Below are 27,226 nucleotides of genomic sequence, written 5' to 3' on the forward strand. Positions count from 1 at the left end.
ATCTCAGAAATAGGCAACAAGATACTATTTGGCAGCACTGCTCCTCGCCTTTCACCAACACCAATACAGGGGTACCCCAGGATTCCATACTGGGTCCCCTTTTATTTAGTATATTCATCAATGACTTCCACACATCTCTTACCCACAGTACTGTAATCCAGTAAGCAGATGATTCTACTATTATCTGCTCTTCTAAATTTGCCTCTGTACTCCAGCAACTTAACCAAAAAGCATTCACCTCAACTGAATCTGGGATGTCACAGAATCATCTCGCCCTTAACCCCAATAAAACTAAACTCTTAATATTTACTCCACAGAAATCCAGTCCAGTTGACAAGTCTGAATTCTCTGTTTATTCCCAAAACAGTACTGTTATTGAAGTTGTTCCCAATACCAAATTACTCAGTGTCATTATTGACGACAACTTAGCCTTTGACCTTCATATCCATAACATCATCAAAAAAAACCCATCGAAAAATAGGCACAGCTACTTTCTTAGCTTCTCTACAAAAAAGGCTCTTGCCTCATCATTCCTGCTTTCAACTCTCTTATATGGTGCCCCCATCCTCACCAATATTCAGTCCTCTCTGAAAACTAAACTCAGTGCTACAAACAAAGTTGCCAAATTTGCTACAAATGCTAAATTCTCTACCCACCACTGTTTCGTACTACATCAACTAAATTAGCTCGAATTCCCCCATCACCTCACATACCTACAACTAACTACTGCCCATAAACTTATTTATTATCCAGCAGCCTGCCCATCCCTCTCCAACATTCTGACCATATACCAATCTAATTAACACTTAAGGTCAGAAAACAAAATGCTATTAAACACTGATAACCTAAGATCTCAGCCAGTCAAATGCTGTATTCTTTTACTGTCTCCAAGCTATGGAATAATCTCCCTCCTGCACTCAGACTATCAGTAATCCCACTGCTTTTAAAAATTCCCTTAAACTTCATCCCTCCTTTCATTGGATTTGCACCTGCACCCCTACTTACAACCCCAAAACTTGACCCCCTACCAAGATCCTACTCCTCCTCACTCTACAACTAGTCTATCTTCCCCTTCTCTCTATCACATCAACTCCTTCTGCTGTCACTTTAGTCTGTGCTATCCCTACTTTATGCCTTCTGCCTCCTTCTTTTTCCCTTTAAGCTAATTTCCTCTCTCTCTGCTAATAATCTTACCTGTTATCTAAAAGTTCTATTCCTATACTTGTACCATGATTCTAAACAATTATTTACTGTTATTACCAATTTATGTAATGTTATTACCAAATTATTGTATGCAGTTATTAATTTATTTAATGTGCTACCTCTACCTTATATACTCTGTATGGTTTGTGTATAATTTTTCTTTGTATGTAATTACATGTAGAGCTTTTCTTCCCGGGCCTCCACTGAAAATGGGCTCATTTCTGGCCTAGTGGACTTTCCCAGTAAACAAATGCAATAAATAAATAAATAAAAGCCCTCTGACCAATCTAAACATGTATCTAAGAGGGTTAATTAATACTTCGAAGCCTAAATTTGAAGAACAAAAAAATTGCTTCTCAGGCAAAGGACAACCACAAAACTTTCTACAACTGTGTCCATGATCTCAAGGAAAATAAGGCAACAATGCGCAAAACTTAATGTAAATGGCATCACCCACATTGAACCGGAGGCTATTGTCATAGATTCTGGCTGATAGCTTCAGCTGAAATCCCCCATTTCCCTCCCAATAGTCCAAAGGAAAATACATATAACACGATTCCACCAACCATTACCAGTGAACAGGTTATCAATGCACTTTCCAAGGCCAAAAACACTGCATCAGTGGGCCCTGATAACATCTCAGGATGCTTACTAAATAGCATGAAACATCACTTCTCTGGTCTACTTGAATCACTTTTCAGCTGGAGTCAAGTTTTTTTTTGCCCAAGGAATGGAAGACTGCTACAGTGATTTCCCCCTGCAGAAAGGATCTCCAACCACTGATCTGGGTTAATAGATCCCCATAAATCTGACCAGCCCCGTATGTAAGATTATGGAAAGAATTACTGTGGTGGAGCCACCTTTATGCAGTGGTATAATATGGATACTTTCCACGGTGTAGGGACATAGCATTCTGTTAAGGAAAGATTAATCAAGATACAAACTGGGTAGGCTAGGGCATCAGCTGCTATTTTTAGGTATTCGCTGAGGAGATTGTCAGCAGCTAGTTTGGTAGGCTTGAGTTTTACTAGAAGTTTTTTATGTTGGAAGTAAGGTGGGCAAAATATTTGGTATTAGTAAGAGGAGGGGGTTGTGTTGCCTAGCCAAAGCTAGAATGGCTTCAGTGAAGTGTTTGTTGAATGAGGTGGCAATATTGTTGGGGGGTAGACGGGGGGTGCCAACGCTACCTGGGTGGAGAATGGAGTCAATGGTGGACCAGAACTGTCTAGGACTGTGGTGGGAAGAGTTTAGGACAGATTGATAGTATTTTGTTTTATCTTCTTTTATTTGCTTTTTCACTTTATTTCACCATTCTAGGAATGACTGTTTAGAGGAGGGTTTTTTGTAGAGCGCCAGTGCTCCCAGACCCTGTCCCTGCATTTCATTAGTGACCTAGTGCTTTTTTGTAGCCGGGGGAGTATTGTGGCTTGACTGTGGCATTTCTTATGAGGGCATGTGTATTTAAGATGTTTAGGAAGGTACTATTGAAGAACTCTACAGCTTCATGCAGATCAAGGTACTTTAGTAGAGACCAGTTACTTTAGTGGGGACCAGTTACAGGTTTTAAGTAATGAGGTAAAGGTGAGAGGGTTAAAGTTCTTCCTGTTACATTTTTGTTGATAGATAATGGGTTCAGCATTATTTAAGTGGTGTTTTAGAAGGAAAGTTGGGGTATGGTTACTGAGGGTGTCAGGTAGACAGCCAGCTAGGTATAACTGAGGGGCTTTATTGACAAATATCTAATCAAGAGTAGATTATTTGTTAGAGCTTTTATTTATCCAAGTGGGTGACTGTATAAGTTGCGAAAAAACGTGAAGGTATAGGTGATGGGATGGATAGTTGTTACAGGATAGCCAGTCGATGTTAAAATCACCTAAAATTATGGTTTCCTGGGGAAGAGAATGGCTTGTCCAGCTGAGGAGGTTTTCAAGGAGTGAGGTGTTTTGACCAGGTGGGAAGTACCATCCAATGATGTTGATTGTTTTATTAGAGTTCAGTTTGAGGTTAGCATATAGGATTTCTTAATTTCCAATTTGGGGGGCTGATTTGTTAAGGATTTGAATGTTTAGGTGGTGTTTGAACATTAGAGCAACACCACCACCTTTCTTTGATAGTCTATCCATACAAAGTATATTATAACCTGTTGGTAGTATTTCCTCACTTTTGATGTGACGTTTGAGACAGGTTTCAGTTAGAATGAGTATATATGGGGAGTATAAAGCTATATTGGTATGGAGGTCATGGGTTTTATTGGTTATACGTCTGATATTTAGACTTAGTAGGAGAAGGTCAGATGGATTTCTGTTTGCTATTAGTTGAGAGATGGTGCAGGTACTGGGTAGGTTACTGGGAGTGGGGTTGGAAGTGTTTGGGCCAGGGTTAGGATGGATGTCACCACTGAGGGCTAGTTTAGATAGGGCTGCATACATAAGTTTTCTAAATCTTTAGTTAGTTTGTCATACTTTAGAGAGAATGTTTGCTTATAAATAGAAGGTGACTGATAATGTTTTGGGCATATTGGGATAGTGATTGTTTTGGTATGATAAGTGCAGGAAGTGGTTGAATGGAGGATGGTCATGAGAGTAGTGGTGCAGTGAAAGTGGTTGGGTGGGTCTGTTATGTGCTATGGTAAGATGTGAGGTGTGCAAGAAGAGTTCATGTTAGGAGTGTATTTGTATGTGTGAGAGAAACTAGGTGTGGAGTAGGTTTATAGGTGTGTACGAGGCAATTGGCCCTGAAGCCTTTACAAGCCTAGCCCATAGAAGTGCCCTAGCATCAAGTTGCCGATGTTAGATCCCAGTGTCTCTATCAAGTCGAGCCACTGGAGTGATCCCTGGGGTGAACTTTCTATCACCCATCCACTCATCAAGATTTCTCTTGAAGAGGGACAGAGAGGTGTTCTGCTTGACATGTATGGGAAGTCTATTCCAGAGCATGAGCAGTCTCTGAGTGAGGAACCTGTCCCCCCAGCATGTTCTGTTGATTGTGGTAATGAGGTTGAGGTCTCTGGAGCATGTGGTGTGAAGGGATTGGGATTTCTTTAGAAGTAGGATTTCTAACAGAGGTAGGTCAGAGATGGCTTTGTAAGACAAGCAGAGATCGCCTCTAAGTAGACAATATGAGACAGAGAAGAGCTGGAGTCTTTTGAGTCTGTCTGTGTAGGACATGTGTTTAATGCTTAGGATCCTCTTCGTGAGGTAATTCTGTGGCCTCTCCAGCTGTTGCAGGTGTCTAGTGAGGTACATGCCAAATGGGGCATTATACTCAATGACTGGTCTAATGAGGGAAGAGTAGAGAGAGATGATGACCTCTTTCTCCCTGGATGCAAAATCCTTGGTAATGATATATGCCATATAGAAGGACTTTTTGACCCCAGTGGCAATATGGTGGTCGAAGGAGAGGTTGCTGTCAAACTGCATCCCCTGATTTCTTATAATGCCTTCAGTATTCAGTGGGCTGCCATTGATGTGGTAATTAGTGGGAACTGAGTTTTTGCCACAGGGGATGATGACGCTAAGCTTAAGGTCATAGTTTCAACACCAGTCATTGGTCTCAGTGAGGCCTTTCTGTAGGATGTCTGCATCACTTGGGGAGTTAATAATGGCTCCCAGCTTGCAGTCATCTGTGAACTTAGTCAGCCAGAGTCCCTTTGTGTTGGCCTGCATTTCTGAGAAGTAGATGCTCAACAGGAGAGGATCCAGGACTGATCCCTGTGGGACTCCACTCATGACTGGTTTCAGTTTGACTTGGAGTCCGGTACTTTCACACTGTGTGTTCTATCTGTGAGCCAGTTTGCAACCCACCTACTGATATAGGGGTAGATACCCAGTTTGGTGAGTTTATCAATAATTCCCAAGTGAGGAATGGTATCAAAGGCCTTGGCCAGATCGAGGTAGGCCGTAGGTATTACCTTACCTTCATCCACAGCCCTGGGGACTGACTCAAAGAAGTCAACCAGGTTGAGCAGGCCAAATTGCGTGGGGTATAGAATTTGGAGATTTCCTATATCTTTGTTAATCAGGTCCATGATGATGAGCTCCATAGCTTTACATATCAGACTCATCAGGCTAATGGGGTGATAATTGCCAGGGTCTGTAGTTGCTCCCCCTTATGGAGAGGGATGACTGCAGCAGTGCACCATTCAGTAGGGACAAAGCCTGGGGTGAGGCTAGGTGGGGACTGTGGGTGGTGGGGAGAGTAGTATTAAGTTTTGATGAGATTGTTTTGCTGGCTGTTAAGGGCTGGATGGGTAGAAGTTTCAGGATTGTTGTGACTGGTTGTGTGGTTGAGTGTGAGGGGTTTGTGGATAGAATAAATGTAGAAGTTGTGGGGGCAGGTGGGAATTGGGGAAAGAGTAGGGGAGCGGAGTGAGCGTGAGTGAAGCAGGCAGCGAACGGAGCGGGTAGACCCTAGGCCCTGGCTAGGGCGGGAGCCATGAAAAACAAACAGAAGCTGTGGAACAAGAGTATGTTTCCACTCATTTCTGCAGTCTTATACCTATGATTTAGGCTCTGATTCTTGCCAAATTAGATAGATTCATTAAAGTTATTTGATGTCAGGGGAGTTGGGGAAGGAATTTAAAAGAGCTGGGCTCGAGAGTATGGCAGTAGTGGGTAATTAAGCAGCTGTTTCTCCTGGCGGAGCGCTAACTAGAACAGGCAGAGAAATTAGTTGTTCTACTTTGGCAGTGACATATTGATGATACTATTACAGTCTTAGAGATTCAGCACTTTAAAGCACCTACAATTAACTTTCAGTAGAATTTCCCCTTTATTACGGTCTGCGGTTTCCTGGTGCACAGAAATAGTTTGCAAGGTCAGTGACCGCATTTACTGGAAAGGGAGTCCAGCAGGGAGTTAGAGGAGATGGAGGGATAAAATTAAGTTTCAGTAGAATTTGCCATTTATTACGGTCCGCGGGTTCCTGGTGTACAGAAAATGTATCCATTCATTCAATTTGTTTATTCATTCAACATTGTTAACTTGATAATGCACTAAAGAAAATAGTGTAGGTTTTCTTTTTATTTTATTCTCTTTCTTTCTTTCTTCTTTTTTTTTGAAAGGATTGGAGTGGTTGCATATACTTTTTAAGAAAGGATATATGCTTGTCATCTCAGTTGAAAATATTCTGTCACACTTGAAAGTGAGGTTAGTATACTATTTTTTTAATAATAATAATTAGTATTATTTAGGAGTTTTTTTAAGCTGGTGACAGTGGGTTTATAAATTAGACTCAATGGATTTTGTAAAGGGCAACTTTTGAATTTGGCTGCTGTTGTGACAGATATTAGATATAGTGATTGTTTTCTGGAGGTCATTCATCCAAGTGATCACCTTTATGAAAGAAGACGGCCTTCATGAGACTGGGCTTTAAAGACAGGGAAGCATTTTTTTATGTTTGGGAGATTCTTATTTAAATTGTCATGAATCACTTCTGATGTCTCTGGTGCAGGGTGTAACTACCGGAGGAGCAAATATGCTGGAATTATATATTTAATGCACTTTTTGTTTCAATGCTGTATTCTTTAAATAACTATACTCCATGTTTCATATCTTACCAATTTTACTGCATTTTGTGTGACCAGTTATTTCAATATTTTCTCACACACTAAACCTTATTTTTCTTTAGTTCTAGTTGCTCACTATGCTAATGTGGGTTATTTCTTTCTTACATGGGGCTTTGTTTTAGGCTTTGTGGTAATTTGGCAACCAGTCTTTCTGAGTGACATTTTTTAGAGATTAGGTGAAGTGAGTATTTGTGTATGTCTATAAATATATGCATACAAATATGTATATAAATGTATGCATATGTGTGCATTTATCTGTTTGCGTGCTAATTATATGCCTTTGTATGCATGTGTATTTTTTGTATTACAGTAAACTCTCTTCAGTTAACCGCAACTCAAGCAACCAGAACTCTCAAGCAATGAGAAAACAAAATCGCAGAAATACAGTATAGTTTTCATGTATTGCACTTTCTGGCCCCCACCCCACCCCTGCAGAAACATGCCTTATGTTTTTAGAGTTTAGAGTTTTAAAAAAGAAGATAGGAATAAATGTCCCCTCTCCCCAACCTAAGAACAAGTCAAACCAAACAAACAGTATAGGGTGCAGTATTAGACCTATTTTTAATAGTAACTCTCAAGCAACCAGAAACTACAGTTATTCGGCATCTACTAATTCCCATGGGTGCCGGTTAACTGAAAGTTTACTGTATGTGTGTTTTTTAACATCACATGCTGTTGAGTTAATGCTTTACTATACTGAATTGCTTACTTTTTTCCCTTGGTTCGCATTCATTTCATTAGTTGTACAGATTATGACTGATGAAACAGGCAGTGTATTGAGGATGGCAAAAACTGGGTAAAGATGAAAGGAGAATGTAAATACATGCTTGATAAGGCCACATTGGCAATCAAACATCTGAAGTCTTGGTCAGACTAATGTTTTAAGCACCCATTTGTCAAATTAGATAGTGTAGGTGTGTATGCTCATGTGTGTGCATATATGTATCTTTTTAAAAAATTTATATATAAAATCTTTGACTCAAAATATTGAAAATCATAATATTGATGAATAAAACTTATTTTATGCAGGGGAAGACCCCCCCCCCCATACCGCTACACCCTGTGAAACTATATTTACCAAGTATGGGATTACACAACAGTAGAGAAAGGGCAAATTACACATTTTTGATATTTCGATTTTTAGATAATTTGGCTTTTAGATATTTTGACTTTAGATCAAAGGAATGTAACCAGTTTATAAATCTGATGGCAGTGTAGTAACTGCTTCATATTCACTGGCAACTATTTAATTACAGAACAAACACAGTATATGAGAGATGTAGATGCACAGTGTTATTGGAGACAAAGATCTCACATACACACATGAAAAATGCAAACCAGGTTGCCAGCATTACACCCAAAGCATTCACTACTAACACTAAGGAACAAACATATAGACCCACATAGGTGTAGGTACTCATTCTAATCTAGCCAAACCTGCAAGACCTCCTTAAAGAATCTCTCATTGGTCCTGTGCAAATTCTAAAAGACAGTAACTCACACAGCACTTAATTCTGAATGTCAAAGTAGTCCCACTTCTGAGCCCATAATACAACACACCACACAGCCAAACATTCTAGTTATTGGGGATTACATTGTAAGACATACTGTTTCCTTCTTTTCCAGGCTAGACAAGGAGAAGATCACAGTGAGCTGTCTGTCCAGAGCCAAGATCCACCAGATCACTCATGCACTTAGGTCTTTAAACCCCAAGTACCGGTATGACACGGTCATAGTCCATGTGGGCGTAAATGCCCTAAGATATACCTCACTGGACTACATGAAAAGAGACACAATGGAGCTCTCTGAATATGTGTCCCACATGGGTAAGAATCTAGCCTTGAGTAGCATCCTACCTTCACCAATGATGATGCCACAGTACCAGCAAAAAATGACTGAATTCAACAAATGGCTTAGTTTTTGCTGTCACAACAAGGGGATCCAATGTCTGTCAGCCTGGGGAGACATGACTGACTGTGTTGCCATATATGGTTTTCACTTTTCAACACTTGGCTTCCAGATACTTGCAAAAATGTTTTCTATCCCCATAGTGCCTTTTTTTAGGCTATGCCAAGTTGTTAAACCCTCCAACAAAACAAAAATCACTCATGACTACCCAAAGGTACTGCTGCTCAATTCTAGGAGCTTAAATAAAGAACTGCACTCCCTAGAAGCACTCCTCACCATGGAGAATGCAGACATATGTGCAGTCACAGAAACATTGTTCAGAACCATAGAAAGCATCCCAGCTGTCAAAGGCTACAATGCCTTTCATACATTTTGATATCCCTCAGCTCAGGATAAAACAAAGGGAGGAGGTGTCTCAGCGTTCATAAAGGAGAAGTACACTGTTAGAATGGCCCAACAGAATAACTCACTTGAGCTGCTCCATGCCCAACTAACCATAGGTGCAACCCCCTATCATATCCTTGCTAGTTACAGATCCTCTAACATGAGTCTGGAAAACCACTTCTCTAAACCTACTGGAATCTCTTTAACATTCAGCCTAACACCATATTTATGGGTGGCTTTAAATACTCCTCCAAAAAACTGGGAGACTTATATGACCCATAATTCACTTGCTCAGTAGTTTGTCTTCATCATATCAAACACCCTGGAGCAACCAGTTAGCTCCCCAATTAGAGGTACAATATCCTATACCCAGTACTGATGAACATGAGAGGATGCTGCTGCCTCCCTTCCATGCATTAACTCCTCCCTGGTAGGATCCGACCACAAAATGATCTCCCCTTGTATTAAAACTAACTTAGAATGCCCATCAAACTCCAAACCTGTTAAGAACCTTGCTAAGGCCAAATACCTCAAACTAAGTGACAGCATATTAAACTTCCAAGCCCCTCCGAACCCGGATACCACTAAGGCCTACTATGAGCTGTACTCAAAAGCACTGCACAACCACATTCATAGTTGCATAGGGAAGCAATACCTGTCCAAGTAAAACCTGTGATTGCTGGCAAAAATAAACCACCCTGGTGGACCCCCTAGCATAAACAGGAAGAAAGAACAGACAAAACAGTGCAAAAATTCTAAACAAACAAATCAGAGAGCTGGTCAGATCTGCCAAAGCAAACTATGAGGCAAAGATAGCCTTCCAGGTGAAAAATAACCATAAGGCTTTTTTTTATTATTTTTGTAACCTCAGGAGAAATGCTCAGCAATGTGCCAGGTTAATCATGAACAGCAAATTTTACATACATCCTGCAACTATAGCATACCTGCTGGCTGAAAGGTTCAGTTTAAAGTTCTCACCTCCTTCCACACCCAAAGAAATACCCACAACCATCCCCCTACCAGTCATTGCAAGGGAACAAGTCATTACTGCACTCACTAAAGCCAAAAACAGACTCCATGGCATGGGTCCTGACAACATTCCAGGATGCTTGTTAAAGAACTTAAAACAGAATCTATAAGGGCCACTTGAAACCCTCTTTAACCATAGCCTCTGGATGGGCTTTGTCCCAGAGGAATGGAGGACTGCAACAGTCATCCCTCTGCACAAGGAAGCCCATCAGCTGACCCAGGCAACTACAGACCCATATGTTTTACCAGTCTTATCTGCAAGGCCATGGAGAGAATTATCATGGACCTAATCAATAATAACATAGGAGCTCTCCAAACACTGGACCAGACCCAACTGGCTTTGTTAAAGGGAGGTCTTGCCTGCTGAATCTGGTGAACTTCTTTGAGAACGTCACCAGCGCCATGGATTAGGGTAAAACAGTACACACCGCTTATCTAGACCTGGCCAAAGCTTTTGATACAATCCCCCACTCAGGGATCATAAATAAACTTACTGAGTTAGGTATAAACCTCTACTTTGTCAGATGGATAGCAAGCTGGCTTACTGACAGAACAATGTTGTTCGAATAGGTGAATTCACCTCTGATAAGGGACCTGCTACTATTGGTGTCCCACATGGGTCAGTGTTGGGACCCCTCCTATTTGGTATATATATCAAGTGGAAGTCAATGTTGGGACCTCTGGCTCACTAATTTCACCAATGACTTTAAGCCGGGAGCGATCACTGACTCCCCAATGTTGACATTCAACAAATAGGTCTATAAAGGAAAAATGACTGGTGCCAAAACCATGGTCTTTGATTAAATGCTAAATAATGCATAATCATTCCTTTTGGTAAATCAGATATCCCTGAAAATTATAATATTGACAGTACACCCCTAAATGTAGACCCAGTGATGAAGTACCTAGGAGAACAGATAGTAAACTAAACTTTTACCAGCAGATAACTACTGTAGTGAGGAATTCCTTCTGTATGGCGCAACTTATAAATAAAGGCATGCTATCAAGATCAAAGGAAGTCATAATGCTATTGTACTCAGCCCTCATCAGGCTCATAATAAAGTACATTGTTCCCTCTGCAAATAACTAACCAGGCACTCACACAAACTGGAGCAGCCCTAGAGGTTTCTCACTTAAAAATACAAAGCATAAGACACATGTCTTATGGCTGACTGACTAAAGGCCCTATCCCTTTGCATCATCATATATTGTTTATTGAGGGGTGACTTATGCCTGACCTACAAGGCATTCTCTGATCCAACCCTTATGAAAATGTTACATATTTGCAAGAAAAATATATAAGGGTTGCACCTTCCATGGACCTAAACCTTATTTGGGACTCTAACAGAACTTGCTGGAGAGACAGATTCATATCCCAAAGGCTTCCTCATCTACAGAATAGAATTCTCATCTTTGTAAAACCAAATCTGTTCCTCACTCTCTTGAAAAAGAATTTGGATAAATGGATGGGGAACTGTAAATTCACTCCTGGGGTACTCCCCATGTTCCTTATGGACAGAGGCAGTCTTTAAAATGACTGAGGGCACTAACACCCAAAGACCCACCACCATGATACTACCCCATCCCATATCTGGTGAATTAAGATATAATACTGCCACATCCTGGGTATTATTTGCTTGGCTTCTAAAGGCTCTTGTGCACTTAGCCTAGTAATCACCTATGAACCTATATGTCTGTATATATACACACACACACACACACACACACACACACACACACACACACACACACACACTCTCTCACACACACACACACACATTTGAATGTGGGTGCATCCAGAAAAATGGCATGCATGTCACTGCATACAGTTTTTACAATTATACTGTGCAGGTGCTGGAATCTGAGTTTTTTAAAATAAGTAAATTTCTAACGGTTTATAGTTAAACATATGTACATGTCTATATATATATATATATATATATTTGTTGTTGTTGTATCTTTCAGCTTTTCCCGGTTAGGGGTCACCACAGAGGAACTCCGGTCCGCTAATGATTGGCCCTGATGCACAACCTTCAACGAAGGTACGCCCATTCACGCATGTCTCCACACAGAAGACGCTTTAGCTGAGAATCGAACAGGACGTCTTACTGTGAGGCGACAACGCTACCGCAGCACCACCACCGCAGATATATATATATATATATATATATATATATATATATATATATATATATATATATATATATATATATATATATATATATATATATATATATAGATCTACTTCACATTAGTGGAATCCCAGAATACCAACTCCCAGTTTACTGTGAAAATTTCATTCTTAGGTCTCAATCATATGATGCTTGGTTATTCGTTTTTTTTTCCCTATAGCATACACACAAGGGGTTATTTTCTCTACAAATTCATAAAATGTCAATATTTGAACACAATCATTTCATTTATTGGCATCAAACGTTGAAAAATAGTGAATTGCAATCTATTGATACTTTATTGATAGAGAATGATCTATATTCATCATTATGGCTTGACTTAAAGGAAGCCAGAAATTATATTAAAAATAGATTTGATATAATACCTTCTTCAGTTAAAAATTTAATTCCCAAACTTATTCATTATTTCATTGTTATTACTCAACAGAATAACTTAATTAAAATTAGCCTTTCAAATATATATAAAACTATCAAATCTGATCTTGATATATTTCCTGATAATTAAATATTAATAATAATAATAACCCTTCGGATAAGGATAATTTGAATTTTCTTCAATCAGCAGGTAGAGCTACATCTTCACTTAAATGGAGAATCTTTACCTGGAGATTTTTAAATAGGTCTTTCGTTACCCCACATAACATAAATAAGATGTATAAGGAAAATATTCTTTGTTGGAGATGTATGAAGGTTCAGAATGCTGATTGGTCATGCATTTTTTATGATTGTTTGCATTTGAAAAAATTCTGGGAAGATATTAATAATTTCTTGCAAGCAATTTTTACTGATAATTTTCATCTTACTAAATCATTAGTTTTATTTAATTCTCCAATCCCAACTTGTGTTAAATCTAGTAAATATTCGCTTATTTGGTCTGTACTTTCCATAGCCAGGAAAGAAATTACTAAGAATTGGAAATCATCGCAAATTCCCTCCTTTCAAAACTTTAAAGATCTTCTCTTGGAGGTCTCCAAGTTGGAATTCATGACAATTAAGTCTAGATCTTCTAGGAATACAGTAGTGTATACTCAATGGTAAACATAATTTAATTATTAGAAAATTAATAACTTAAAACTATTAATCTGATCTTATTAACTTGTTTTAAATTAATTTATTTAAATATACTATAGTGGACATCGATGTACATAGTTCATTGTCTTTTATTTGATTTTCTTATTAGTGTTTTTTTATCTTTAATATCAAATGTGAGCAATGTTCTGTTAATAGCTGCATTTTTATGAAATTATTTTAATAACATTTATTTAAAAAAGTACACTATTAATTGTACTGAATGGAAAGAATTTTAAATAGGTTTGAAATGAGAGTTAGACTAAGTGTCAGCTATTTTTGAAGACTGTAAAGATGCTAGGCTCAAATGAGACAGTTAATATCAATTTTTTTTAAGCCAGATCAATTTTAAACAATGACCACCTGTAGCTGTGCAAAGCAATGAAGCAGTCCAAATGTCAATGATAACCAAGCATGCTGTTTGGTTGGTTGTTTTTAACATGTGGTGTGAATCGGTGTATTATTTAAAGTTGGTTTTACTGTGAGTCATTAGTTCTGAAGATGTTCTGTTATTATAGAAGGAAAGTGCTTAACTCAATCAATTTGGTTTATTAAACAATGAATTAATAAATGGTTTTAGATTATCATTGGCTTTTGGACTGCTTCATCACTTTGCACAGGTACAGGTAGTTGTCGTTTGGTTGCTTCATGTGTTCAGATCAATTTCAAAGCTTAAATAATTGTAGTGTATTTTACGTTATGTCAGGTGACTTATATGTGTCATCTATCTATGTAGTATACTGCTTTACTTTTTTAAATTCCAATGAATGTTGTTATATGATAATTAAAGTACTCCATTGCAAAAAAAAAGTCTAAGTTCTGATGTATGAGTGATATATTCAAAACCTGCAATTATTCTGGAAATGAGTATCTTTTAATTATGTCGCTTTTAAAGCTGATTAACCTGTCTTTGTGAATCTTTATTTAAGTTAGACAGAGTACAAACTGTTAAGCCTGCCTATTTTCTTCCATATCTCTGTATGCTATAATGGTAAAGTTGTACTACTTATTACCTATATTTTTTACATTATGAACTGGTGCCTTAGTATCTTTGATGTCTCTCTCTTATAGCAAATTAAACCTTTTCCTGTTGTTTATAGATTTAAATCTTTAAACATTGTACTGTTTCTTTTTATTGTATAGCTTATCAAGCATGATGGCTATTTTTCTGAAGACTAATTGAAATCTGCACTAAAGAAATGACTTTATAAGTGGTCTTGAAGCATAATTACTATATCCTATGCTGTGTCTATACATTTTCCTTTAAATTTACTCTTTAATGCTACTTACCTGTTTTAACGTTTATGAATATTTATGAGCTATAATAGCTTACTAAAACCTATACTTTCTATATTTCAAGTCTATACCTTTGCATTGTCTGTTAGTGTCCTTTTAATTTTCTGACTAATATACAATAATTATGTAAAGTGCACTGTAATCTGTAAACTAATTACAAATTAAACTCTAAACCAAGAAAAAAAAAACCCTGAATCCAAACTAATAACCAAAAAACAAGTGGTTAACAAGGCAGCTCAGAGAAAAAAAAGTTTTATTCCAAAATAACACAAGCGTTTTTGTCCTGCTACAATGCAGGACTTTTTCAAAGTGAATAAAATCCAAGACACCCATCACACTTTATATACTCTCCTACATAAAAAGGCACCAAAACCTGTTAAAATAACTATGCAGAATGAATTATAAAAGAACAGAAGTTCATAATTCAAGTACTCATGAACAATCACTTGAAATATAAGAAATATATATAAACAATATTAACACTCACTGACTCGATATATAAAAAAGTGTACATTGTACATATTATAGCATAATTTCCCAAATGTGTACACCAAACTTTTAAAACTTAAAAGCTTTGCTTTTTAAAGCAGATTTTATAGAAACATGATTGTTAAGTCCTGGGGTAGTAGTAGCATTTAATCTAAGCTGCCAACATGCCTCCCTACAACAAAGCCAATCTTCCCAGTCACCCCCCCCAGGGTCAATGGGTACCTGCTCTAGAATACCAAATAAAAATCCTGTGTGCGTATGTTATAAAGAAAGATGCTTAAAAGGGATGTTATTACTGTTTTTTCTTTATACTGTACATATGTTCATAAACACACTTCCCCAGAGATCTCTCTGTCTTTCCAACATAAAAGCATGGGCAGTCCTTACACATTGCAAATGAAGCCTTTTTTAGTTGTTACCTATTTTTTTTTTTCCTTATGAACTGGTGCCTTAGTGTACTATGATGTCTCTCTCTTATAGCAAATTAAACATTTTACTTTTTTTTTATAGATTTAAATCTTTAAACATTGTACTGTTTCTTTTTATTGTATATCCTATCAAGCATGATGGCTATTTTCTGAAGACTAATTGAAATCTGCACTAAAGAGGTAAGTGGTCCTGAAACATAATTACTATATCCTGTGTTAACTTGTGTCTATAAATTTTCATTTAAATTTGCTCTATAATGCTACTTACCTGTTTTAACTTTTATGAATATTTATGAGCTATAATAGTTTGCTAAAACCTATACTTTCTGTATTTCAAGTCTATACCTATGCATTGTCTGTTTAGTGTCCTTTTAATTTTCTGACTAATATACAATAATTATGTACAGTGCACTGTAATCTGTAAACTAATTAACAAATTAAGACTGCCCTGTTATACCTTAAGTGCATTGAATAATTATTACTACCTATTCTTTAGATAACTTATTTTAATAAGCCTGTAAAAATAATTCTGTCACTTTACTCTTAACTAATGACTGAATAGTGTAATTCTGTTACTTTACCCTTAAACTAATGGCTGAGTAATGTGAAGTAACTGAGTATTATTTTTATATTCTGAGGTTTGACTGAAATATGCTATACTAAACACATAACTGAGTATGAATGTCATATTCTGAATCTTGACTGAAATTTACATTAACGTATACTGAACATTTAAAATAGCTGTGCATATTCTGGAAACTAACTAAACTAATACTAAAAGAATATCTTTTTGCCAGTGTTAACTGAACACAGATAAAAGCATAACTGAAACTGGTACATGTTATATTAGTACCCTTTTCTGTCAGTATTGTAGGAACATAGACTGAAAACTAGTACTGTTGACAAATTGTCTGAAACATGAAAACATTTTGACAGTACTACCTGAACACAGATAAACTGAAATTTGTTATTGTTATATTCTGGACACTAAACTATTAATATCTTTTTTGTCAGTATTGCCTGAACACAGATAAAAACATAAACTGAAACTAGTACTATTGTACAATTGTCTGAAAACATGAGAACATTTTGACTGTCTGAACACAGATAGACTGAAAACTAGTACTGTTAAATAACTATCTGAAAATATACATACTTGCTTTAACTCATACATTTTAACTTTAAACAAACCTTGAAGAAATAACTGAAACACATAGACAGTCAAACTTTGTACCACAGCTCTTGTCAAATTTTACTCTGCATTGTCCCAGTCACTGATGAGGTAAAGGAAGGCCTGCTTTAATGTTGAAGTGTCTTTTTTATAGTTAGGCCTTTAAACCTCTTTTTTTCATTTCTTGTGCCAGTCTAGGTGACTAAAGTTCTTGATTGTATTTAGTATCAGGTCCTTAAAATAACATTTGCATCTTTAATAATTATAAACTGATGGTATTGCTAATTGCCCTGACCTTATTTACATTTTCTGCATAAAATAAACATTTGCAGCTTTAACAATTATAAACAGATAGCATTGCTTACTGTGCTGACTTTATTTAAAATTTTCTGCATGAAATAAACATTTACTGCTAATAAACTCTTGCAAGTCTGTAAGCAAACTGATAACCTCAAATGAAACTAAAATAGTAATGTAACGCTGTGCATTTCTGCACCTGTATAGAATTAATTTTAACTGTTGCACTTTTTACATTTTTTCATGACCCTTAGATTTTAACATACTGTTCTGTGAGTGAAACTCCACCCACTGTCTTACCATAACAGTTTCTTCAGCTATGTCATTTAACTTTTCAGTAGTACTGAATGCTGCAAGAATTTATCATTACTGTTTGCAATTTTCTTGGATAAATAGTAAAACTGTAAATGCATTAAAATGATTTTTGCCATACAGCCTTATGGCATATAGTACTGTGTTTAATTCAGCCTGCTAGGCTGGCTGTAATCTGATCTGATGTGCTTGGCAAACTCCCATCTCCATACGAAACATATACAGTCTTAAACTGATTACATAATGTTACTCTTTTATACATATGATCTGAATTTTTAACTGTATTGCCACCTTGACAATGTAGTATTGACTTTAAATTTTACATTCTGTAAACTAGCAAACATTATTTTGTCTCTGTCTATATCATTGCTTATTGTTTATGCATTGCAACACTTTAATACAAAGCTCTTAACTAATGACTGCTAAACAAAACAATAACACAAAAAATTCATTTGCCAAATCGTACATTTGCACAAATCTTGTCACTAAAGTCTAAAACAACATATAACTCTAATGACATGTTCATACCTAGTGCAGAGCTGTTACACTTTGTACTGTTATCTGCTGTAATCTTTGAGCCTTTAAATCCTGACAAAACTGCATTTGTGTCCTCTAATAAAGATCTATGTGTAACTGAAGTTGGTTCATCTGTAAAAAATGAAATATTGTCATTTCTTTTAACCTTAAACAATGACAGATTAATGCTCTGATCTGGTGCAAGAGTGCGGTAAGCATTACAGATAGCTATGGAATGTAGGCTTTCTTTATTTTGCTTTGAAACGGTAGCAATTTCACTTAGCACTGAAGTCTGCTCTTGAGTTATACTGAAATTTACTTTATTAAAATCTGCACTCTGATTCCTCCTATCTCCCTTCAGCGCAAACATTGCATTTGATTCTGAAAATTAGAAACTAGATGAAGTAATGTGAAGTTGAGACATTGCTTGCATGTTATGTACATTGACTGTGTTGAAATTTGTATGTTTGATACCACAACATACTTCTGTATTTTGAATGACATGCAAACAATAATTGATTACATTCTCAATATTTGAATTACTACAACTTAACTGTATATGTTAAATTGTATATGCTGAACTTGTGTCTGAAACTATACTTATAGCCTGCTTCTCTGATTTAAACTTTTTGTGTTTAGACATAATTAACATTCTTGAACTAATAACCTTTAACTTTAAGAGAACATTTTTAGACTGCTTTACCCAATTTTTAAAATTAAACCAAAGATTTACTGATGTTTTAGCTGTAGCAGTATTACTTGACATGTTTATACAACAGGTATGGAAATTACTTTTTTGAGCTGTTAATTAAAAAGTGCATATAAAGTCTTACATAACTTTATGATTCTGGAAGAATATGTACCGTCGTCTGTAGCTTATTAACCTTTGTCTTGCTTCTTGACTGTGTGACATCACACTGGAAACTTGAAAGTTTGTGAAGATAGCTGTTAACTGGATAATGTCTTTTATGTTCTGAAGGAACACTGCTTTGATTTAATACTGGTCTGCTGAAGTTGTTTGAGGCTTTTCTGAAGTAAATACTGGTGATGTGCACTTTGGTTAACAGCTGCATTTACTATATGCAGAGGTCATCTGCTGTGTCTGTTTTCTGCATGAAGTAGTGCTGTCTTACTGAAAAGTCATTCCTGTAATGAGAAACTGTAGTGCCATAATTTCTGGTTTATTCTGTATAGAGTTTACAGTCTTTGTTTATTGAAAAACACTAGTATACTGCTGAAAAGTCTGTTATGAAAAATTTGCTGTTACTATAAACTGTTAATGAAACCTTGAAGTTAAGCTGGCTGCTGCAGTAAAACTGTACTTGAAAGGGTTACATCCTGCAGCTGTTTCTGTTGAGGTTTTGCTAATACTTGCTCTGTAAAACACATGTAGTTGAATGAAACATGGAGTGCTGCAATGGAATGAAAACACTGCTGGTCTGAAGTCTGTAGAACACATGTAGTCTGACTGCTGATGTAAGGTTCTATGGGGTTTTTGGGAGGTAACCCAATCATAGTGGCTCGCCATTGAAAAAATGAATAAGACTGTACTGTATTCTAATTATTTATTTTATTTTACATTTGTTAACCTGGGGTGTCTGACTGAGCCGAAAAAGGCCCTTTTTCAGCAGAGGCCTGTGGAGAAAAGCTCCTCATAGAAAAATTACAGATACATTTAGATATTTAGACATGATCAGTATACACACAAATTACAATAGACATATTTTTACAGTGGTATGCAGCACATCAACAGTTACAATGGAGAGAACAAACAAGAAAAAATTAAGTTAAAAATAAAGGTAATTAATAGATTTGTTGTGTACAGCTGAAATTTAGAACATAGGTAGAATACATACATAGTACACAGGTACAGTACATACATTATACCTTAGCCAGTGTTTGTGAGTAAGAGTGAAAACTATTATCAAGTAATTTAGGTTTAGTATGTGTACCTTATCTGCTTTCACTAGCCTGGGAAGCAGTCATGGCACTGCCAGCTTTGCTTGAGATGTTGCCTAATGAGGTTTTTAAAGGAGGCTTTGGACAATGTGTTTTGTATGCCATTGGGGAGAGAGTTCCATTTTTTAGCCACTGAACTACTATATAGTGTGTCTCCAAAGCTATTGTAGCTATTGGTGACTTCTGGTAGTAGTTTGCTTGATTACCTAAGAGGCCTTTTTGCTGAGTGATGTTGTACTTGGTTTTTGAGGGCAGGGCACTTACAGAGGCAGAGCTAATTGTAGGTTAGGAGGTTGGGCAGTTCAAGCCAGTGGAGCTGTCTCAAAGCAGTACAGTGATGAGTTCTATATGAGCAATTTGCAGCAAAGTGGGCAATTCTGTTATAGCAGGCTTCCATTTTGCTTTGTTCAGTTTTGTTGAGATTAGTCAGAATGGGAGATGCAGAGAGTAGGGTGGATAGATGTTGGGAGCGAGCAATGGCTGATCTTGTGTTGTTGGTAAGAAATGGTTTGATACAGTAGAGTGATCTCAGTTTGGCTTGTACGTTTTTAATAGTTAAGTTGAGATGACTATCAAATTTTAGGTGGGAGTCTATGGTTATTCCCAATAGCTTAGCCTGTGCCACTGGAGTGATTGGAGTAGCATTTGTGGAGTAGATAGTGAATTTACTGTTATCAGTGTTTTTGTTAGAACTAGTTATAATCATAACCTGAGTTTTCTTTGGATTGAGGATAAGTTGGGCTTTGGTAAGGTAGTTTTCAATGTCAGAGAATGCTAGTTGAGTTGTTTGCAGGTGGGTGGGAATGTTTTGTGCAGCACAAATTAAGGTAGTAAAATCTGCTTACTGAATGTGGAGGTATGGAGGTCATTTGTGAAGATTGCGAATAGTGGTGGTCCTAAGATATAGAACCTTGTGGGACTCCTATAGTTATGGGCAGCTGAGGAGAGAGAGAGCATTTTCCCATTTCACAACTTGGTACCTGTCAGTTAAGTAGCTTTGGAACCAGGTAAGAGTGGAATTTGATAGGTGATATTGGTTTAGTTTGTTTAGCAGGATTTGGTGCGAGACTGTGTCAAATTCTTTGGACACATCCAAAAAAAGAGTTGACATCTGCAGGCCTTCATTTTTGAGATTGTTTACTGTGTCTGTGAAGCAGAGGAGGGCTGTAGTGGTACTATGGGCAGGTCTGAAACCATGTTGAGTTGGTGACAGGATGTTGCTGTCCAGGAGATATTTTAGCACCTGGGTATGGATGCATTTTTCTAGGATTTTGGCCAGGGGGGAAGAGTAAAGCAATGGGTCTGTAGTTATTAAGTTTAGTGGAGGTGCCGACTTTATGTATGGGTGTAACATAGGATATTTTCCAGAGTTTGGGCACATTGTTTTCAACAACTGATCTGTTTATGAGAGTGGAGATTGCGATAGCAATAGCATCTGCTGTGAGTTTCAAGAAATAGCTGGGGAGTAGGTCAGATGCTGTTGACGAGGTTTTTAGTTTGGAGAGCATGCTTTTGACTGAAGTGTTGGAAACTGTTTTGAGGATAAATCTTGTATCAGTGTTATTTGTGTTGGGGGGGATAGTGAGGATGGAACTGTCCTGTGATACTAAGGATAGAATTGAGTTCACAAAGTGGGAGTTGAATTGTGTTTCAGTGGGAACTTAAGTGTCAGGGGTGGTTGGTTTGGGGGTAGCCTTTTGGTTGGGTTGTAGTAGCTGGTTTACAATTTTTCAAAATTTTGGGGGGTTGTGTTGGTATTTAGTTTGTAATGTTGTGTAGTAGGATTTCTTTGCCCAGCCTAATACATTGTTTTGCATGGTTGCACAGTTCTTGGTACTTAATTAGGCTTTGTGTTTCTTTGTTTTTTTTGATAGTAAAGCCAGGCAGTGTCTCTGGACTTGAGGATTTGTTTGGTTTCTTTACTGAGCCAGGGGTTTGTAGAGGTTCTAACCTTGATTTTGCACAATGGAGCAATGGTTTCTAGGTGTTGTAGAAATGTTTTGTTGAAATATGCTACAGCCTGGTCAAGTGGGAGGGTTTTTAGGGGCGGGGTCCAGTCACAGTTACAGAGTAAAGTAATGAGGACCTCAGGAGAGAAATTTTTTATGTTTCTAGTGGATTTATAGTTAATAGTTTATGATTAAGTGGAAATACTGAAATGAGACTGAGAATGAAAGTCTTTATCTGACAATTACCCAAACTCATGCTGAACAGGTGTCAGTCTCTCCTTTATGGACCAAGTCTTCTGTGCTTTTCAGAATGAATTCTCCAAACACTGTAGTTCATTCAATAAGGCTTTATTAGAAGTTCACAATATCTGAATACTGTCTTCATTAACAGTGCTGATAAACAATATCCAAAGTTACTGCACGTCATATTCTGATTGTCTTGAACAACCTAAACTAAAATAATAATAGTCTTTATTTGACCTGTCCTCTGTACTCAGGCTCAAGTACCTGTATTGTAACCTTAACTGAACTACTATCCTGAACACAATATATTATATTGCTTCATTCCAGTAATGTTCTTTAGTAAACCGCATTCACTTCCCCTAACTTTGGTCTTAGGTTTTATCTCGTATGTGCTTTATTTAACATTCCATTAAGGTACATTCTGGGTGGCCACAGTAGTGCAGCGGTTAGCATTGTCACCTCACAGCAAGAGGTTCTCTGGTTTGATCCTTGGCTGGGGTGCCTTCTGTGCGGAGTCTGCATGTCCTCCCTGTGATTGCATGGGTTTTCTCCGGGTGCTTCAGTTTCCTCCCACATCCCAAAGAGGTGGATTGGACACTCTAAATTGGCCCTAGGCATGAGTGCTTGCATGTGTCTGCCTTCCGTGGAAGATTGGGTGCCAGGCTGGCAACTTGACACCATAAAACTCTACTGCCAATCATGAGCGGACAGGTGATCCACTGTGGCGACCCCTAACTGGGAAAAGCCTAAAGAAGAAGAAGATTTAAGGAACATTCTGTAGCAGACAAGATTGTATCTTTCCCTTGAGAAAAGACATTCTGTATTTCTGTATTTTCTTCACATTTTATGCTTATTTTTCCTTTCTAATAAACTGTCTTTCATGCGTGACCAGCAAGGTTATTCTTTCTTTCTGCTTAACTGTCTTTTATGCATAAATGAAACACAATTTCTAGGTCTAATGTCTAATAACAACTTTAAAATGAAGTCCCTAATCTAACACGTAGTAAGATATTATTATCAGAGAGACCCAATCATAATTCTTTGTAGTATATAGAGCTTTAGTTGATCGATGAACTGCCATTTACAAAAAAGTGTAGGAGTAAAAAGGGTTTTACTGCACTGAAAGCAGAAAAACACTTAGTGCTACCACATAGGTAGTGGGCAGAAGTGATCTGATGACCCATGGCATTAAAATCTGTTTGACACTTTACTCTCCCATGCTCTTTTTCTGTGTTTGAGACAGTGAAGTCTATAGCAGCTTTTAAAGTTGTGAAAATGCTTTGGACGCTGTTCTGTAATGGACACTGTTCAGTCATGACTGTTGTAATACTGCAGCATGAGATTAGAGCTTAACAACACTGAAATGTGCTGAACAAAACTTTAAGTACCTTTCCAAAGTTTAAATTTTTTTTCAAAATTTGGAGTGAAATCACAGTACTCTATGCACTACAAGTGGGCTATGATTAGCCATCCAGTCAAAATCCTTTATATTATTAAAGCCATATCTTATATACAGTTTAGCTTCAACTCTACAGTAGATCATTTTGATTGATGACTAACTCCCCAAATCATCACTGAATTAATTCAATACTAACATAAACAAAAATAAAAATGTACAGATCAAGTGTATAATGCTGCACCCCTGAAAGACACAGAAGTGTCTACATCAAAGTTAACTAACTAAATGTAATATTATACTATATCTAAAATAGGAGAGAATGTATTACTTGATGTATAATATATCTAAATAAGCACTGGAATTATATATAATACAGCACTGATGTGCAGGCCAGTAAAAAATTAGAATAAGTATATATCAGAAAAATGCTCCATATTGCCTTTACCTCCATGCATGTATTCATGACATATCCTGAAATTTTAGATGGTATCTGAATTATTTAGTTGGCATTTCAACTTCATGGTTGTCATCCTTAGGTTCAAACTAGGCTAACTGCTCTTGTGGACCACTTTAAGTTTAGCCAATTAATCCATGTGAGAATCAAATCTTGCACGTTGTGTTTGTAAGGTAAATACATTAGCCATTATGCCAACCTCCCAACCTTCCTTAACATTTTTGTCTACAACTATAGTTTTTTTGGAGGCTTGAGACATTGTCCTTCCATTGTATGTTTGGAGTCACTGTTCCAAAAATACTACATTTGGGAAGCAGAAACAGTGGGTGAGTTAACTGATGGAGTGGAAACTAAGTACAGCACCTCATGGCACAAAGAAGTAGATCATGCAAATATTGTGGACTTCAGGCAGTTAAATGGATTGATAGGTGCTAGAGTCAAGCACTTTGAAGTACATTTTGTGTTAACAATGAGTATATTTTCTGTCATGACAGTATGCTATCTAACAAGCATTGGAAGGCACATCAGGTTATCTGAGGTAATTCGCAAGCAATATCTATGCAAAATGGAAGGTGGCAGCTACAAGAACCCCCAAATGTCAAAACCTGCTCTCCTTCTGGACTAGAAAATGCTTCATAAAGATGAGGACAAAAGTCAAAGTCACTGCCCCCAGGGCATCTTGGATAGAGACAATTATAAATAATATGTTAAAAAGGGATAGTAGCAGCTCTAGTAAAGCAAGCCTTAAAAGGTCCTTCCAAAGTATCATTGGATTTATTATAACAAAAAGAAAAAAATGAACTTAGACAGGGTCTGATTGATTAATAGAAATTACTAGCCACCTTTTATTAAATAGACAAATAGCTGGTCTGTCTTCTAGTATCTAGTTTTCCCACCTAAAATCTCAGTTATTTGTAAAAATGCAGAACACAAAACAGCTTTTAGTTATGAGTGCAAGAGGAAATGGAGAAGTAGTTCAGTTTGGAATGGTTCAGTGTACAGGGATACAGTATATTCAGAAATATTGGAAATATATACCAGACATCAAAGTCTAGACTGCTTTTCCCAGAGAAATAGCCAGAACTTTTTTTGCACATCAAACAGTTGCTAATACCAGCCCCCCCCAAAAAATGTTGCTGTTTTTTGTAACACACACATACACACACACACACACACACACACACACACACACACGTGCGCACACACATGCTCATGCATGCACATATCTATATTATCTTTATATATATCTATATAGAGATATATAGTTATATTTGTTAATACATCTAAACTAACAATAACAACTCAGGCAATCAAAAAACGTCTACATCACAACCTGTTGCCCAATACCACATACACCCAAAATGCTGCACATTAAATAGAAATGCATTCACATACACACACGTACACACTCCATATTACAACAATAAAACACACACACACACACACACACACACACACACACACACACACACACACACACACACACACACACACACACACTGCCACACCACATACAAAGAGACAATAACACAACACTTTACACACCCACACCAACAAGCACACAAATGCCAGCTACAGCTTTTTTTTTTTTTTTTTTTTTTGCAGGAGAACAAGCTTTCTTGCACCCCTCATTCCCCTGCAACTTTAAATATATCAACTTTGAGAATGCTCAGCCACAGAAAAAGGGTATATTTCCAAACTCATTGTACTAAAACTTGCACACAAAATAGCACGTTTTGATCAGCTTTGTATCCCCTTAGATCACTTGTGCATGTGATGGTCCATAAAATGACAGAAAACATTCTTTCAGCTGTGCATTTGACGCATTGAATGGAGTCTACTGATATTATCACACAATGAAAGCCTTTAATTGGGTGGTTAGTAATAAAGCAATCATCCATCAGTCTGGATGAAGTTATCAGCTTAGTTTTTTCACATAAACCCTTTAAATTTTCTTCATGCATTTGTAGCTAACACATTCGACATTGTGTTGGGCAAACAAAATGCATCCCTCAATATAAATCTGTGCAATATGACTTACCTCGTATATACCTGGCTATAACCACACAACAAAGCAGAACAGACAGTTTTAGGTATAAAGGTTCTTACAGTCTTTAATGGCTTCCTGCAAGCAGAGAATATTGAATGAGATTTCCTGAACTTAAGGTCCTGAAGCTTGTTTGTATTAGCAGTGTCAGAGCTTCCAAGATAATTCTTTCCAAGAAAAAAAAAACGTTAGATCCATTGATTCAGAAAGTTCAGAGGCATCTAAAGTAACATTTCTACCATGAAATTCAAATTTTAGTAAGGAGATTCCAGACAAAGTGGTAGTCTGAGGTTTAAAATTCTGTTACAGAAGCATTTTATTGTGTAATCTGGGGATAAGTGAGGTCGTCTGGCATGCAGATTGAGAGGAGGACTGATGTACCTTGACTGAACAATAAGACAGGCCTGAGTTGTAAGGCTGAGAGGCCAACAAACTTTATGGGACAAATAAAAGGTAAAATAGAATTTATCATAGACCCAGAAAGAAAATGTTTTCCATTTTGGTAAGTGTGATTTCCTGAATGAAGCTTCTTTGCCTCTGTCAGTATATTTATGATATCATGGGACAAAATCGCTATTAATCAACAGCAGATACTCCAAACACATAGGATGAGAGGTCTGAAGCTAGGGCAAAGTACTGAACCTTGTTGCCGACTTGGCAGTTCTTTATAAAGGGGGAGTTGCAGAGAAGGAAATCATATCAAATGTAGAAGCATTCTGTAGGAGGGATAATTTTGTAATATCAAGATTACATTTGCTAATGCCAGTGATAAAGCAAGAATATACCCTTTTTCCTCATCTGCCAGCAGAGTTCTGCAGATCTCTGCAGACATAGGTCATAAATTAAGAAATGACTGAAATGTGACTGTGAGGTTTGTATAAAGAAACATTAAAAGTAGTGCTTAAAGAAGTGACAGGTAACTCAGTGAAAATAAATGAAGTCTTCAATATTGAAGAGAATACAAGTAGATGCAGTCATAAAAGTAATAACCATCTCAGTATGAATCATAGCAATGTAAAATCTATTAATTTAATGAGAGACAGGGCACTTTTCCTAAGGCTATAATTCAGTTAATTTTGAGTATGCAGGTTGTTTTTCAAATCTAAGAAGGGCATTGAGATGCAATAAGAAAGGATGGTGCAGAATGAAGACAGGTGCAAACATCTGTTGGCAGCATGATTAAACCTACCTTTAGAATGAAGGAAGCCTGTGGCTACAGCTGTCTATCTGGAGCATCTGCTCAAATATGGAGAAGTAATTTTCTTTTTTGGAAAATGTATGTAGTTGTGTGCATTTCTCTTGAGTTAAAAAATGGT

This window comes from Protopterus annectens, chromosome 2.part2 (assembly GCF_019279795.1).
Source record: "Protopterus annectens isolate FY-2018-M chromosome 2.part2, PAN1.0, whole genome shotgun sequence".
Taxonomy (NCBI): domain Eukaryota; kingdom Metazoa; phylum Chordata; order Ceratodontiformes; family Protopteridae; genus Protopterus; species Protopterus annectens.